Source organism: Eschrichtius robustus, chromosome 2 (assembly GCF_028021215.1).
Source record: "Eschrichtius robustus isolate mEscRob2 chromosome 2, mEscRob2.pri, whole genome shotgun sequence".
Lineage (NCBI taxonomy): Eukaryota > Metazoa > Chordata > Mammalia > Artiodactyla > Eschrichtiidae > Eschrichtius > Eschrichtius robustus.
Window position 1 is genome coordinate 173962734 of NC_090825.1, and position 18021 is coordinate 173980754.

Consider the following 18021-nt stretch of genomic DNA (forward strand, 5'->3'; position numbering starts at 1 on the left):
GATGTGGGGTTGGGTCCTGGAGGCTGATGGGAGCTTGGAAGGGGAGGGGGAGCCGCCTGGAGGGGCCGCCCCATCCCTCAGCCAAGGCCCCAGGGGGCCTCAGGAGAGGATGCAGGGTCTGCCTGCTTTCCTGGGCAGGGGTCTCACAGAGGCCTGAGGCCTCCCGCAGCCTGTAGAGGCCAAAGGCAGAACCTTATGCCTTGCATCTGTGACCCTAAAAGTCCGGGATCCAAAGGCTAAAGGTGAAAGGCCAGGGCTGAGTTTATTCTTTGCATGGAAGCTTCTGACCCAGGAACAGGCCGAGCTTGACCCTGATGACAGACTCCATTCTGATCCCAGTGTCACATGTTGAGCCTCAAACTTTGTGTCACAGACTGAGCCCCTAACCCAGTGTCACAGACTGAACCTCAACCTGGTGTCACTGACTGAGCCCTGACTTTGGTGTCATGTACTGACTCCTGATCCTGGTGTCATGGACTGAGCCCTGATCCTGGTGTCATGGACTGAGCCCTGATCCTGGTGTCATAGACTGAGTTCCCATCCTAGAGCCACAATCTGAACCGCAACCCTCATCATGTGCTGAACCCTGACCCCAGGTACAGACTGAGTCTTAGCTCTGGTGACAGATTATCTCCTCCAAGCTCCAGACTTTGTCTCCAGTGGCCTCTGCCTTTGTCTCCAGTGGTGACTGCCTGATATTCCCACCCGCACTCCAATCTCAAGCTGTCAAGGCCAAACTCCTTGTTTTCCTTCTTCCTTCTGTGTCCCCATATCAGTGTGACTGCACCCTCTTCCCAGTGACCCTGCCAGAGACCCGGAGATGAGCCTTGCCTCCTCACTACCCCTCAGGACACCAAGCCCTGACAATTTCACCTCCACGACATTTCTCTACTGCATCCTCTTTTCTTTTTGCCTCTGCTACTATCTTAATGTCAGTCTCCATTATAGCTCTTTCTACACAACCACAACTCTTGTTGAGATTTTCCTGCACAAACAATTGCCAACCACAATTGGCTTCTTCTGTCCCAGTAGCTGGTATGTCTTCTTGGCATGACATTTCAGAGTCACCCCCCTTCCTCTGGTCCTCACCCCGAGACTCCCCTTAGAACGACATTCGAGCCCTTTTCAGTCTACCCTCTCAACTCGCCCCACACACCTGAGCCCCTAACTCACTATTCTCCTGTGTGCCTCTGTGCTGTTCCCACCACCCTTTTCCACTCTTCCTGCCCTGGCAACCAAGGACTTTCTTTGATCCTCTGCAGCCCGTCTTAGCCAGAGGACTTTGGATTCGTCTGCACCCCTTTTCTACTCCCTGTTGTACTTTAACTGGCTTACTTGTTCGCCTCTAGACCAGGAGTTTCACAGGCCAAATCTGACTCAACACCTGATTTTATAAATAAAGTTTTAGTAGCACACGGCCACACCCATTCGTGTACGTATTGTCTGACTGCTTTCATGCTACAACTGCAGAGTTCAGTAGTTGTATCAGAGACCATATGACCTGCAAATCTGAAGACACTTACTCTCTGCCCTTTTACAGAAAAAGTTTGTTGTCCTCTGCTCCAGATTGTGAGGCAAGTTCTGTATCCAACCCACTTTTACACCCCCAAGTCCCAAGTGGTAAAATCTTATGTGTGTTGATCAGTTCCAATATGCCTTGCCTTGTGCTAAGCCTGTCTTGTTCTTTGCATTCTTCTATCCTCACAACAACCCTCTGAGTCCCTACATTATGGAAGGGGAAACTGAGGCTCAGAGAGATGTACTGACTCATCCAAGGTCATACTAGACTGGCAAGAGGCAGAGTTGGGATGTGAACCCAGGTATTTCTTGCTCCAAAGCAAGGGCTCACAACCACACAGCTATCCTGTGGTGAGCAGATGAATGGATAGATGGGTGAATATATGGTTGGATGGAAGCGTGGATGGTTGGATGGATGAATGAATGAATTGTTGAATAGATGGATGGGTGGTTGGATAGTTGGCTAGCTGGCTGCCTGGCTGAAGGGAAAGTTGTTTGGCTGGGTGGTTGGATGAATGGATGTTTAGATGAGTGGATGGTTAAATAAATGGACGGATGGGTGGTTAGATGGAGGGATGGATGCATCGATGCGTGGATGGATAGTTGGCTGGCTGGCTGGTTGGATGGATGGATGAGTAGATATTTAGATGGATGAATAGTAGGGTGGTTAGATGGATGGCTGGGTGGATGGATGGATGCATGGACATGTGGATGCATGGATGGATAGTTGACTGTCTGTAGGGTTGAACGGATGAATGGGTAGGTGGTTGGATGGATGGATGAGTAGATGGTTAGATGGACGAATGGATGGATGTATGTGTGGGTGCAGGGATGGATGAATGGGTGGAGAGTTGGGATAAGTGCTGTGTCAGTGTCCAGTGGCAGTGATGCACTGCATTCAGGAGATGGTATTCTGAGGGGATGAGGAGGGGAGAAACGTAGATAGAAAGAGGCAGAATTGTGGCAGAGAAGCCGGGCAAGAAGGAAACCAAGTTGAGACACAGAATGCACACATTACATGTACACTTATGATGTACTAAGGAATGAGTGAAAAAGTATGGCCGAAATGGGTAATTGAGCAACTGAGGGGAAGGGCCAGTGGGGCTCTGCCCCAGGGAACTTCCTGCAGGTCCCAACCCCACTTCCATAGTCTTGTCTGCCTCTCCAAATCCACTCCATTATTTTTCCAGGACGTCCCATCTGGTGCCCAGACAGCCAGTTACAGAGCTTAAGAAGGGCACAGAAAGGCAAAAGAATGGAAGGACTCGGTTAGGGAGTCCCTCTCTGCTCCCCACCCCCATGCTTCTCGCTAAGGAGCTGCCTATCAGCCTGTATTCAAGTTCCAGGCAGACTCTTCCAACAGCAGCCCCTGCAGCGTCAGCCATAAAAGGGTTGAAGAGTTACCACTGGTTCCCACAGCTCACTCCCCAACCTGTCAGCCTATAAGTCACAGCTTCAACCTTCCTGGGCAGGGAGACAGGGTGCGCTGGGCGGCCAAGAGTGGGTAGACCTTCATAAGGATCTGGGTCCCAGGTGGGATCCGTGACTGATACCCTAATTCTCTAACATTACCGTCCACTGGTGGATTTAAAAACCCTCCCCAAGCCCTCCAGCTGCCCACACTGGTAGCTTTGTTCACTGGCCAGAACACACCACAGAGGCAGCCTTGAGACAGACCTGGTTCCAAATCCTGGCTCCTTCAGCATGTACTTGCTGTGTGACCCTGAGATCATCACTCCTCCGTTCTGAGCTGAACCTCACAAGGGCTCAAAAACTGGCAGCAATTTCCACTATTATGACTGCTCTTCTGTTGCATCTCAGTCTGCACGCCACCTTCTCCCTCCCCAGCCCCAGCCTCCAGGTCCCCCGATATTCTCGATATTCCAGGCTCCTCCAGTACAGCGCCTGGCACACGACAGGTCCTCAATCAGAGTGTATGTAATGAACAAGCTAATGAATCTTCTTATTGACTGCTCTCCTGCATGGAAACTCATTCATGAACAAGTACTCGGCTTATGCAGGGGGTACGGGGGGCTCCTATCACACTATCCCCCATGCCCCATGGCCTTGGACACCATCTGGCTATCTTCCAGGACTAAACTCCTGCTGAGATTTAAGAAATGCCTTTTTGCAAAAGCAATTCACCCAGACCTTGGGGGATATGATACAAGGGTCTCTCCAGCCCCCACGTAGTAAACTGAAGTCCTGGGACCCAGGGGGGCTACCAGCCAATGTGTGTGTGTGTGTGTGTGTGTTCTAGGGAGGTGTCTACCAGCATTTCTGGAAGTCTCAAACCTCCTTCCTTTTGCTGCCTCTCTGAACCTCTGTCCTGCAGCCATTCGGGAACAAATAGCGTCAGGAACCCCCAGGAAGCCACCAGGCTACCCCAGTTCTAGGGTGGATTCTCCTCCTACAGATTTACCTCCCAAGACATGTTCCTGGCTGAGCCTGGGGAGACGTTTCCTCTGAGACAAGAGGGACCCCACAAGTCTGTGATGTTCTGTTGGGGAACCAGAGATCATGAAATTTGGGGCTGTCTCAGGCAGACTCTGTGCCCCTGGGCTGAGGAAAGGCTTGGGGTGGGATGGTGGGCGGGCTGTCCAGGGAGCCCTGCCTGGGTGGCCGGTGCCCATTGCTCACTGCCTGCCCCCTTACCTCTCTTGAAGGCCCACCGCTTCAGCCAGAGCTTGGAGAGGGCCGGCCAGGAGTGGTTGAGTGCTGAGCTAGCCATGGGGGCCGTGTGTGCGAGCATGTGAGTGAACAGCGGATGACGAAGGCAATCGGCTGGGAATATCTGCCAGGACGGGGCTGCCAGCAAGAGGGGCGGAGACTGTCTGCAGGGGCTGCCAGATGCATCAGCTGATGGGAGCTTGGGGCTGGGGCGGGGGGTGGGGGGGGGCCCGGGGACTCCAGCCTTGGAGGAGGCCAAGTCCTTAGTACTACCCCCCACCTCCCCTGCCCTATAGGCTTTTCACCCTGGCTGGACAAGACATTCCCAGGAGGAGCTGAAGGGTGCAGTGAGGGGTCCTCAGAAAACAAGTATAGACTGGGTCCGGAGGTGGACCTGGGTATGCATGAATATCTGAGTGTTTGTGTGTGTGTGTGTGTCATTGTCTCTGTGCTTTTGACAGTGCATTTGTGTGTCAGCAGAGAGTGTGTGTTTTCAAGTCTTGAGTGTCAACTTGTCTATGGGGGGGGTGTATATAAGCATTTTAGGGTTTTTTTTCCCAGTTTCATTGCGATATAATTGACATACAGCACCGTATAAGTTGAAGGTGTTACATATACGGTGAAATGATTACTACAGTAGGTTTAGTTAACTTCCATCATCTCATACAGATACCAAAAAAAAAAAAAAAAAGAGAAAATAATGTTTTGTTGTTGTTGTTCTGAGGCGATCTCTTAGGATTTACTGTCTTAGCAACTTTCAAACACACCATGCAGCAGTGGTAACTATAGTCACCATGCTGTGCATTACATCCCCAGGACTTATTTATCTTATAACTGGAAGTTGGTACATTTTGACCCTCTTCATCCGATTCCCCCACCCCCATCCCCTGCCTCTGATAACCACAAATCTGATCTCTTTTTCTACGAGTTTGGTGGTGGTGTTTTTTTTTTTTTAATTTAATTAATTTGTTTGTTTATTTATTTATTTTTGGCTGCTTTGGGTCTCCGTTGCTATGTGCGGGCTTTCTCTAGTTGTGGCGAGTGGTGGCTACTCTTTGCTGTGGTGCGCGGGCTTCTCATTGCGGTGGCTTCTCTTGTTGCGGAGCATGGGCTCTAGGTGTGCGGGCTTCAGTAGTTGTGGCGCACGGGCTCAGTAGTTGTGGCTCGTGGGCTCTAGAGCACAGGCTCAGTAGTTGTGGCCCACGGGCTTGGTTGCTCCGCGGCATGTGGGATCTTCCCAGATCAGGGCTCGAACCCGTGTCCCCTGCATTGGCAGGCAGATTCTTAACCACTGAGCCACCAGGGAAGTCCCTGGTGGTGGTGTTTTTTTTTTAAGATTCCACATCTAAATGAGATCACACAGTATTTGTCTTTCTCTGTCTGACTTATTTCACTTAGCATAATGCCCTCAAAGTCTATCCATGTTGTTACAAATGGCAAGATTCCCTTCCTTTTTTTATGGCTGAATAATATTATCCACGCAGTTTTAAAAATCTCTGTGATCCTCTGTGTGTGTGTGTGTGTGTGTGTGTGTGTGTGTGTATCTGAATGCCCATCAGTATCTGTGGGGTTGTATCTACATGACTCATCTGGGACTTGGGGAGATCTGCATCTGGTATTTGTGGGGGGGGGGGTTTGTGTCTGCCTGGGTTTCTTTGTGTCTACTTTTGTGTCTTTGTCTCTGTGTGCATCTGTGTGGGTGCCAGCCAGCGCCTGTCTGTACAAGTGCTGCCCCCTGGTGGTGGAAGCCTCCTTACTTGCATTTTCACTAATGTCTGAAAAATTCCTGGCTGTCCCTTCTCTCTTCAGTGACCTCTCAGCCTCCACCCTCCCTTCTCAAAGGGTTAGCCACAAGTCTGTCTTTACCTACACATACCTACTGGACTCCAGCATCCACTGAAGTCTTATTTCCATCCCCTCCAGTCTTCTAGCTCTCTCTGGGGCTAAATCTAATGGGCGCTTTTCAGTTTCACATTTACTGGACAAGTATGACCACTTTCTTCTTGAAATCCATTCCTCTCATGCCTTTTCTTCTTCTGTCTGTTCCTTCTCAGTCTCCCTTCCTGACTCGGCTCCTCTTCCTTTCTCTGCCTGACCTTTAAACTCTGTGTTCCCAGGGCTCTGTCCTTAGCCACTTCATGGTCTCCCCACTGGCCTTGGTGACCCCATCTGCACCTCTCTCATCACTTCCGCTATCCTATTATGAGTAGGTGGCCTTCAAATTTTTCACTCACAAAAAGACATTAAAAACACACACTCTGTACACCAACACCACCCAATACACTTCCCAGTGCATGTAGACAATGGCAAACATACACACGCAAATAGCCAGACATATGCTCACACACACACACAATTATACACAAACAGCCAGATACATACATAGAAATCCAGATAACAGCTCAGGGAGATTTAAAAAATCACCTCCTCTGCTGTGCTCCAGGTTTTAATTCCTCATCTCCCACCACATACTTTTCCCTGGACAGACTACAAATGCCTATTGGATCTTCCAGACCTTTGGGTGGAGAGCAGATATGAGAACTTCAGGGAAATTAAAAGCAGTGAGAAGCCAGGAGGGACCTCCATCAAACTGATGGCAACAAAGGCAGGGACCCAGGAGCCCAGAAACAGAGAAACACAGTGAGTCAAGCACAGTCAGCAATGGAGGCTTGATAAAAATCTTGTGTTAAAAATACAACAGGGGTTGGGCTTCCCTGGTGGTGCAGTGGTTGAGAATCTGCCTGCCAATGCAGGGGACACGGGTTCGAGCCCTGGTCTGGGAAGATCCCACATGCCACGGAGCAACTAGGCCCATGAGCCACAATTACCAAGCCTGCGCGTCTGGAGCCTGTGCTCCGCAACAAGAGAGGCCGCGATAGTGAGAGGCCCGCGCACCGCGATGAAGAGTGGCCCCCACTTGCTGCAACTAGAGAAAGCCCTCGCACAGAAACGAAGACCCAACACAGCCATAAATAAAAAACAAAACAAAACAAAAAAAACAACAGGGATACCTATTTCTAATGATGGCAGGCTACCTTATTGCAGATTTACCTTTCCACCAGGGTAAATCCAGCTAAAAAAGCTGGATAAAAGCAGAAGAAAAAAAAAACACCCTCAATTTGAAGGCGTTGGCAACCAAGGTTTGAGGTGTCAGAATCCTAGAGAGGTGAGGTAGACATAATGCAATGCTGGGTTTTTTTTTTTCCTCACAAGCAAATTGTTGATATAAATGCAGTTCTTAAGCGGGAAGCAGACCAGAAAGGGGCTGAGAAACTGAGTGTAGCTTCTGGCAATCTTCTGGGGCTGGAGAAATAGACATTGGAAGTCAGGGCTCACAAAGAGGAGAGAGCTGGGGTCACCAAAGACTATACCCTAGGAGCAAGGGGAGACCAGAAATGGACCAACCTTCATCCAGACCAAAATCCAGCTTCAAGTCAGCTTAATCCCTGATTAGACTAAAGTCACCTGCCTTTACTTTCGCTATCTGCCAGAAACAAAAGTAAAACCTCTCTGGAGGGAAATAACACCATGAAGAACCACCAATGATATCTACAGTTTTTCATAAACAATATCAGGCATTCAATCAAAATTGAAGCACATCAGAAGATAGAGTCTCGTAACCTAAAATCAGAAGAAAAACCGACAATAGCAACAGACCCACAGAAGATACAGATACTGCAGTGAAAAGTACAGGAGAATGTGGCACAGGGATGGGTTGGTCTGGTGTAAAACATCACGGGGAAGGGATATTTCCAGGTATCCCCTCCATGGGCAGTATCAAGGGTACCCACTTAGCGGAAAGTTCTGATATACAGCCATCCCTTGGTACCTGCATGGGATTGGTTCCAGGATCTGCGGTGAATACCAAAATCCTCAGATGTTCAAGTCCCATAGCCGGCCTTCCGCATTTATGGATTCAACCAACCGCAGATTATAAACATAGCACATGATCCGCAGTTAACTGAATCCACAGATGCAGAACCTGTAGATACGGAGGGCTGACTATGTAGTGAGTAGAATTGGGAGGTGCCTTCTATTGTGGTTAACCCCCCAATTTCTCTTATTTCATCAGGGCCAGTGTTGAACATGGTGTTGCTTGAGTACTAGGTTAGGAACCAGTGGTTCCCACCTTGAGGTGTCGAGCTGACTGTGATGTTGTGGGGAGAGGAGGAAGGCTGGGTGGATTTGCATGGGTGGGAGTCACTGGAGGCAGAGGGCCAAGTGACCTCGAATGTCTCAGGTTAACGTGCTCTGATTTTATTGTGTCTGTGCCAGAAGGAGGCACTGATGGCATTTACCACTTGGATTGCCTCCTCTAACCTGGTGCTAGTTACTGTGAGTTGTAAATAGCCCCTTGGCCTGCCAAAGGGTGGTCTTCTGGTCCTGGGTGGTAATAGTAAAAAGAGCTGGTGGAGAGTTTGAATGGAGGTGCAGGGTATGGTTTATGTTCCATCTCTTTTTTTAAAGATTCTTTTTTTGATGTGGACAATTTTCTAATTTTTAAAAATTTTATTATTATTATTTTAGAATTTATTTTATTTATTTTTGGCCGCATTGGGTCTTCGTTGCTGCGTGCGGGCTTTCTCTAGTTGCGGCGAGCGAGGGCTACTCTTCGTTGCGGTGCGCGGGCTTCTTATTGCGGTGGTTTCTCTTTTTGAGGAGCATGGGCTCTAGGTGTGCGGGCTTCAGTAGTTGTGGCGCATGGGCTTAGCTGCTCTGCGGCATGTGGGATCTTCCCGGACCGAGGATCAAACCCGTGTCCCCTGCATTGGTAGGCGGATTCTTAACCACTGCGCCACCAGGGAAGTCCCTGGACCATTTTTTAAAAAAAAGTCTTTATTGAATTTGCTACAATATTGCTTCTGTTCTATGTTTTTGGCTTTTTGGCCACGAGGTACGTGGGATCTCAGCTCCTGACCAGGGAATAGAACCCATACCCTCCCTGCATAGGAAGGCGAAGTCTTAACCACTGCACCACCAGGGAAGTCCCAGAATGTGTCCCATCTTGATAGAAGTACCTGCCGTCTTGGCAAGGATAGCCTCCATATTGGTGAGGGCATCTACCATCTTGGTGAGAGTCTCTGCCATTTTAGTGAGGTCTTTTACCATCTTGTTGATGGTGACTGCCATCTTGGTAAGGGTACCCTTGGTAAGGGTACTCTCTTGACACAACGGTGTCCTGACGCCTAGAAAGGGCAGATTCCAGGGAAGCCTCCATGACAGTGTCCCACGAATCCATTAGTGAACCCAGCAGAGATGGGCTGAGGCAAGAAGAACCACCCAGCTGACCCAACAAATCATGAGCTAAACAATTGGATGAAGGCAGTCACAAGATACAAACTTCAGCTGTAAGATAAATCAGTACTACTAGGGATGTAATGTACAACATGATACATATAATGAACACTGTTGTATGTTATACATGAAAGCTGTCGAGAGAGTAAATCCTAAGCATTCTCATCACAAAAAAATTTGTTTTCTATTTCTTTAACTTTGTATTTGTATGAGATGACGGATGGTCACTAAACGTATTGTGAAAATCATTTCATAACGTATGTAACTCAAATCATTATGCTGTACATCTTAAACATAGACAGGGCTGTATGTTAATTATGTCTCAATAAAACTGGAAGAAAAAAAATCATGAACTTGGGAGTTCCCTCGTGGCTTAGTGGTTAGGATTCCGGGCTTTCACTGCGGTGGCCCAGGCTTCAATCCCTGGTCGGGGAACTGAGATCCCACAAGCTGCATGGCATGGCAAAAAACCCAAAAACCAAAAAAAAAAAACCCATGAGCTAAATAAGTCGCTATTGTTTGAAGCTACTGTGTTTTGGGGGTGCAATGCAGGGTGCTCTGGTTATTCCCTGTTGCATAACCAATCACCCCCAAACCTAGTGGATTAAAACAGCAGCAATCATTTATTATTTCTCAAGGTTTCCATGGGACAGGAATTTGGAAGTAAGTGGCCTGACTGGGGTGGTTTTGGTGTGGGGTCACCCATGAGATCTTAGCCAGACATGGGCTGGGGCTAGGCCATCAGAAGGCATCTTTGCTCACACAGTTGGGAAAACTCAAAGAGCTGGGGTTCCATGGGCATCTCTTTTCGTCTCTATGTGGTCTTTTCTCATAGTCTCTCCTGCATGTCATCCTCAGGGAAGCCAGATTTCTCACTTGGAGGCTCAGGGCTCCCAAGGAGAGAGAGAGAGAGAGAGCTATAGCCAGGTATAAGTGGCCTTGTCTTTTATGATCTCGCATTGCTTCTGCTAGACTTTATTAGTTGAGGGACCCATGAAGGTCTGCCCAAGTCCAGGCACAAGGGACTCCACCTTGATTCCACCTCTTGATGGGGAGAGGCAAGATTCTGGAAGAGCATGTGGGCCTGGAGTCCATGTGGGCAGGTGTAGGGAAAGGTTAAGATGATGGGCATTGGGAGGTGGTGCCAACTAGGGGGCCAGCTGTGTGGGTCATGCCAGCCTAAAGGTCAGGGATGAAGTAATAGCAACCCAAGCCAACATTTAACAAGAGCTGATGTTGTGCCAGGCACCAGTCCAAAGGTTTTACATCAATAGCTCATTTAGTCTTCTCAACCACTCTATGGTGGGATGATAGTAGTGACACTTCCATCACTCCCATTGTCCAGATGAGGAAACTGAGACACAAGGAGGGTAAGTAACAAACATCTTAGACACAGCTTCTTCTCAAATCACCTCCATCCCCTCATTCAAGCGGAAATCAGCACCTTGTCCTGGATTCCCTCTTAGCCTGAACACCATCTAGAGCCACCAAATGGTCCCCAAGTCCTGTCCCCGGTCCTCCTCCTGCATCTGTACCCTTCTTGCCCTGACCTGGTCCAGCCACCTTCATCTCCTGAGAGGGTCTCCCTACCCCCAGTATATCCCCTTCCACCCAGTTGCTTCTCCATGGGGGTGTGGTCCCAAGGGATCTTCTAAAATGAACCTCACTGCTGTGTTCCAATGCTTCTGTGGATGCTAAAACCCCACCCCTCTTGAGGAAGAGCCCACCTCAAGCAGAGTCCAAGGAGGTGGTTGCCATGATTTTTACAAGTCTACCCCACATACTTGATAGAGATTGAGACCCACCATTAGTCCCTCTTTCTAGGTGTGGCACAGGAAGTTTCTGAGGTTGCACACTTGTGGCATGGGCAGGGATTGCTCAGGGAAGCCAGGTTTCGGGACAGGGACAGAATAAGAGAGAACAGGCAAGGCTGACAATGTTTCAGGGCACCTACTGCGTGCCAGGCACTGCGCCATGATTTCACATGCAAGGTCTACGACGACCCTTTTACGGAGGAGCAAACGGAAGCCCAGAGTGGTGAAGTCACTTGCATACAGCCACACAGAGGCAGGGGAGCAGGGATTTGAACCCACAACTGGCTGACACAGTCACCCTCTCACCCACAACAGTATTGAGCGCTGGCAGGTGTCCAGCACTGTGTCAGGGGCTGGGGGGGCCAGGGCGCATGTGGGGAATGTCCCAGACTGGATACACTGATGGGTTTGCGGTTGCCATTCCACTGGTGCTTCAAGGTCTAGTGAAAAGCCTGCCTCTGCCAGGAAGCCCTCCCACAGAGACTCATTGCGGTGGTGGCCAGGGAGCTCAAAGGTGGCTGGTAGTAGGGACAGCATCCCCTTGGCTGTCACTGGTTGTCAAAGCCTTTCCTTAGAACCGCAGGTGACCCAGCCAGTGGAATTCTCCATGGAGAGTCCGCTCTCTGAGTGCGGCCTTCAGGGCCTTCCCCGATGTGCCCCCTAGCCTAACCCCACCAGCTCCATCGTCCCTGGCTCCAGCCATCCAGTCCAATTCACCCCCTCCTGGCAGCTCCTGGGCCACCTTCCCCTGACCCCAGAGTGCCTGAAACCCGCCTGATGGCCTCGTTGGCAACCAGGGCAGGGAGGAAGCAGCAGGCCTGGGTGTGCCCAGAAGGAACCACAGCCCTCCCCCCCAACCTCGCCCCACCCCAGGCAGCCGGGTGAGTGAGGCTTCCCTCGGTGGGCCACCGGGAGGGCTCCAGCCAGGAGGGCTGCCCGGGTGGAGGGTCCTCCTTCTTGGATGACCTTGGAAGATGAAGGTGAGGCTCTCCTCGGGACTGGCTCTCAGACCTCAGTCTTAAGCGGGAATTTGTTTTGAATGTCAGACTCCCCAACGCCACTCTTCGGATTCTGTTTCAGGGAGGTCTGTGACCTCTCTCTTCACCCCAGACCTCTAGTTTCAGAAGCAAAGCATCCCTGGCGACTCTGCCACAGGGAGCTTAATCCACACCACCCCCCATTCATCCCCTGTCCCTTGTTCCCTGTGCAGACTTTGGCTACAAGGGGCTCCATCTTTCTGTCTGGCTTTGTTGCCCATCATGGACCCCACCCCCCTGAGGTATAACTTCTTGCGACCACAGACTTTTGCAGAAGAACAAGCAGCCTCCCCCCACCCACTCGGGAAGTGGGCTGACCAGAAGGTGGACAGAAATTGTGGATGGTCTGTCTGTTGCCCCTCAGGCCTCCTCCGCAGACCCCTCTGTCCCCGTTGGTCCATCTGTCCCGCACTCCCCAGTGATGGTCACTCACCAGATGGAGCTTTGTCCTCGCTGCTGTGGGTATCCAGCTCGGCTACAAGCTCCTGCATCCCCCAGGACCCATGGCTAGGGCTTTGAGCCTGCCCGGGGAGGGGGGCATCTGTGGGCCAGAGCCCGGGGTAAACCGCAGGGTGACCCAACTCTGCCCTAACTTCCTCTTCCACAATTGCCGCCTGCCTGGCTGGTGCCTCTACTCCCAGCCGGGGGCTGAGGCAGGGGTCTGAGTACAGCACAGGACCGGGTTTTAGAAGAGGGAGCCCTCCTCTTTCGCTCAGACCTGTGCATGCAGGTGTCCTGAGGAGCTGGGGTAGGGGACAGGGGGGGACCTCAGCACCCTCGCCCCACCCAGACAACTTCCTGCGGAACCAACTGCCGAAGAGGTACGGGGTGCTGGGGCCTCACCCGAGCATGTGGGTACACACACACAGATGCACGGGGACACGCCAGTCACGTGTATCCAGGGAGACACAGGCACTCATGCACACCCATGAACATGCACTGCCATGGGGGCACATACAAGGTGACATGGGGCACATGGGTCCCCATGGTGTGTTGGTAAAGGGTTAACACCCACCTCTCTTGACCACAAAAAGAAAAAGAAAAAAAAAGAGCCATGATGTGAGCATTTGCAGATCCCTGTGGTGTAAATACTCCCATCGTGGCTGATTTCAACTGCCAACCTGAGGTTGTTTGGTGTGGGGTTAGGAAGAGATGCTCAGACTTGCCTCCCGCACGCCACTGGAGTGGGTACCCAGGCAAGTGGAGATTCTTGCGGAGAGACACAGGCCCCCAAGCTCGCAGGTGCGTAGATAACTGTGGGTCTCGAAGACATGGGGATGTGCAGACAGAGCGGTCTGCCGCCAGACACACCTGGGTACGTGCAAGGCACACCTAGGCTCTTTTGCACTCAGAGACATGTGGGTGCATAGGCACACACAACATAGTCATGGAGAGTCCGGGAACCACTCGCGTGGGGACACACACCCGGAGGCTGAGGCTAGAAGGAGCCTGTCATGGGACGTGAAGACAGGCAGGGCCAGCTGTCCTGGCTCACAGGAGCCTCTTCTTAAACGTTTAGGAATTTTGCCAGCTAGTTCTTAAAGGCAGGCATCATAAAAATTTAATGATATGAATTTATGGTTAAATAAATTCTGTTCAGAACAAAAGTAATAACCACTTAAATCCATCACCTTGTACTTAATGCCACTGAACTGCACACTTCAAAATGGTTAAAGTGGTATATTTTGTGTCACGACGTTTTACCGCAATAAAATAAAAACTCATCACTTCCTAATTATTTTGCTACATTTTTCTCTTACTCATGCTCTCTTTTTTTTTTTAACATCTTTATTGGAGTATAATCGCTTTACAATGGTGTGTTAGTTTCTGCTGTACAAAGTGTACAAAGTGATCAGCTATATGTACACATATATCCCCATATCCCCTCCCTCTTGTGTCTCCCTCCCACCCTCCCTATCCCACCCCTCTAGGTGGTCACAAAGCACCGAGCTGATCTCCCTGTGCTATGCGACTGCTTCCCACTAGCTATCTATTTTACATTTAGTAGTGTATATATGTCCATACCACTCTCTCACTTCGTCCCAGCTTACCCTTCCCACTCCCTGTGTCTTCAAGTCCATTCTTTACATCTGCATCTTTATTCCTCTCCTGCCCCTAGGTTCATCAGAACCTTTTTTTTTTTTTTTAAGATTCCATATATATGTGTTAGCATACAGTGCTTGTTTTTCTGTTTCTGACTTACTTCACTCTGTATGACAGACTCTAGGTCCATCCACCTCACTACAAATAACTCAGTTTTGTTTCTTTTTATGGCTGAGTAATATTCCATTGTATATATGTACCACATCTTCTTTATCCACTCATCTGTTGATGGACACTTAGGTTGCTTCCATGTCCTGGCTATTGTAAATAGTGCTGCAATGAACATTGTGGTACATGACTTTTTTTTTTTGGCTGTGTTGGGTCTTCGTTTCTATGCAAGGGCTTTCTCTAGTTGTGGCAAGTGGGGGCCACTCTTCATCACGGTGCGTGGGCCTTTCACTGTTGCGGCCTCTCTTGTTGCAGAGCACAGGCTCCAGATGCACAGGCTCAGTAGTTGTGGCTCACGGGCCCAGTTGCTCCGTGGCATGTGGGATCTTCCCAGACCAGGGCTCGAACCCATGTCCCCTGCATTGGCAGGCAGACTCTCAACCACTGTGCCACCAAGGAAGCCCTACAGGACTCTTTTTGAATTACGGTTTTCTCAGGGTATGTTCCCAGTAGTGGGATTGCTGGGTCATATGGTAGTTCTCTTTTTAGTTTTTTAAGGAACCTCCATACTGTTCTCCATAGCGGCTGTATCAATTTACATTCCCACCAACAGTGCAAGAGGGTTCCCTTTTCTCCATGCCCTCTCCAGCATTTATTGTTTGTAGATTTTTTGATGATGGCCATTCTGACTGGTGTGAGGTGATACCTCATTGTAGTTTTGATTTGCATTTCTCTAATGATTAGTGATGTTGAGCATCCTTTCATGTGTTTGTTGGCAATCTGTATATCTTCTTTGGAGAAATGTCTATTTAGGTCATTTGCCCATTTTTGGATTGGATTGTTTGTTTCTTTGATATTGAGCTGCATGAGCTGCTTGTAAATTTTGGAGATTAATCCTCTGTCAGTTGCTTCATTTGCAAATATTTTCTTCCATTCTGAGGGTTGTCTTTTCGTCTTGTTTATGTTTTCCTCTGCTGTGCAAAAGCTTTTAAATTTCATTAGGTCCCATTTGTTTATTTTGTTTTTATTTCCATTTCTCTAGGAGGTGGGTCAAAAAGGATCATGCTGTGATTTATGTCATAGAGTGTCCTGCCTATGTTTTCCTCGGAGAGTTTTATAGTGTCTCGTCTTACATTTAGGTCTTTAATCCATTTTGAGTTTACTTTTGTGTACGGTGTTAGGGAGTGTTCTAATTTCATTCTTTTACATGTAGCTCTCCAGTTTTCCCAGCACCACTTATTGAAGAGGCTGTCTTTTCTCCATTGTATATTCTTGTCTCCTTTATCAAAAATAAGGTGACCATTTGTGTGTGGGTTTATCTCTGGGCTTTCTATCCTGTTCCATTGATCTATAGTTCTGTTTTTGTGCCAGTACCATACTGTCTTGATTGCTGTAGCTTTGTAGTATAGTCTGAAGTCCAGGAGCCTGATTCCTCCAGCTCTGCTTTTCTTTCTCAGGATTGCTTCGGCCATTCGGGGTCTTTTGTGTTTCCATACAAATTGTGAAATTTTTTGTTCTAGTTCTGTGAAAAATGCCATTGGTAGTTTGATAGGGATTGCACTGAATCGGTAGATTGCTTTGGGTAGTATAGTCATTTTCACAATGTTGATTCTTCCAATACAAGAACATGGTATATCTCTCCATCTGTTTGCATCATCTTTTATTTCTTTCATCAGTGTCATAGTTTTCTGCATACGGGTCTTTTGTCTCCTTAGGTAGGTTTATTCCTAGGTATTTTATTCTTTTTGTTGCAATGGTAAATGGGAGTGTTTCCTTAATTTCTCTTTCAGATTTTTCATCATTAGTGTATAGGAATGCAAGAGATTTCTGTGCATTAATTTTGTATCCCGCTACTTTACCAAATTCACTGATTAGCTCTAGTAGTTTTCTGGTAGCATCTTTAGGATTCTCTACGTATCGTATCATGTCATCTGCAAACAGTGACAGCTTTACTTCTTCTTTCCGATTTGGATTCCTTTTATTTCTTTTTCTTCTCTGACTGTTGTGGCTAAAACTTCCAAAACTATGTTGAATAATAGTGGTGAGAGTGGACAGCCTTGTCTTGTTCCTGATCTTAGAGGAAATGGTTTCAGTTTTTCACCATTGAGAACGATGTTGGCTGTGGGTTTGTCATATATGGCCTTTATTATGTTGTCTTACTCATGCTCTTGTGGTTATTTATATCTACTGAAACTGCTTGATGGAAATAGTATATAAAGGCGTTATACACTATTCCATATCTATATGTCTATATAGATCTATCTATCATCTATCTATCAAGATATATATTTGTATACTGGACTGTGTCTTTGCAATTCTGTACTTATTTTTTCCCCCTCATTCCTGGTCATCTTGAGGATGATGACCAAGTGAGTGAAGTAATGAAAGACATGACAATCTCACCGTCATCTGAAGTGAAGTCATGACTAATTCTCCTAGGAAGCAGATCTGCAGTTTGCACAGTAAGTTTGTTTTTTTTTTTTTTTAAACTCATCTTTTTATTTATTTATTTATTTTTGGCTGTGTTGGGTCTTTGTTTCTGTGCGAGGGCTTTCACTAGTTGCAGCAAGCGGGGGCCACTCTTCATTGCGGTGCGCGGGCCTCTCACTATCGCGGCCTCTCTTGTTGCGGAGCACAGGCTCCAGACGCGCAGGCTCAGTAATTGTGGCTCACGGGCCTAGTTGCTCCGCAGCATGTGGGATCTTCCCAGACCAGGGCTCGAACCTGCGTCCCCTGCATTGGCAGGCAGATTCTCAACCACTGAGCCACCAGGGAAGCCCTGCAACTCTGAATTTGGTGACATGACATTGGTACTTTGAAGTTGAACACAGTGAGGGTATTTACACCATGCAAATGGGCAAATCAGCATCCTGCACTTGAGAGCCAGCTGTTCGCCATTTACTAGTGCACCACTGCACCTGCACGTGTGACACCTCATACATGAATGCAGGAGCCCCCCCCACCACAGGACACCAGAGACACACACAGGCACAGCAGGTTCCTGGACTCCTGGAAACATGAACCTGCAGAGATGCATCCAGAGAGGGGCAGGCAAGGAGATACTAACACAGACCACTGTGCTCATGCACACATGGTCACACGTGAGCATGTGCCATCACGCGGACACCCAGGATGGACACGAGGACATACACACAGAGTGCACACCCCTAGACATACATGGGGCCACATAATGACTCACACACACATACATGCACACAAGGGCAGATGCTGGGCACCTGTGAGAACACACGTGGAGACACGGACACACTGGTTGTCTTGTGACACAACCCCCCTCCTCCCCACCCCCACACAAAAGCCACAAGTACACAGACCCAGGGGCCTTCAACACAAACCCTCGCTGACCCAGAACCCCGTGCTCGTCGTCTGGGACCCACACACGACTGTCCACAGAAACGTGCAAATGCAAGATACACTTGGAACCGAGGAGACATGAAGGCATACAGATTTGCATGCAC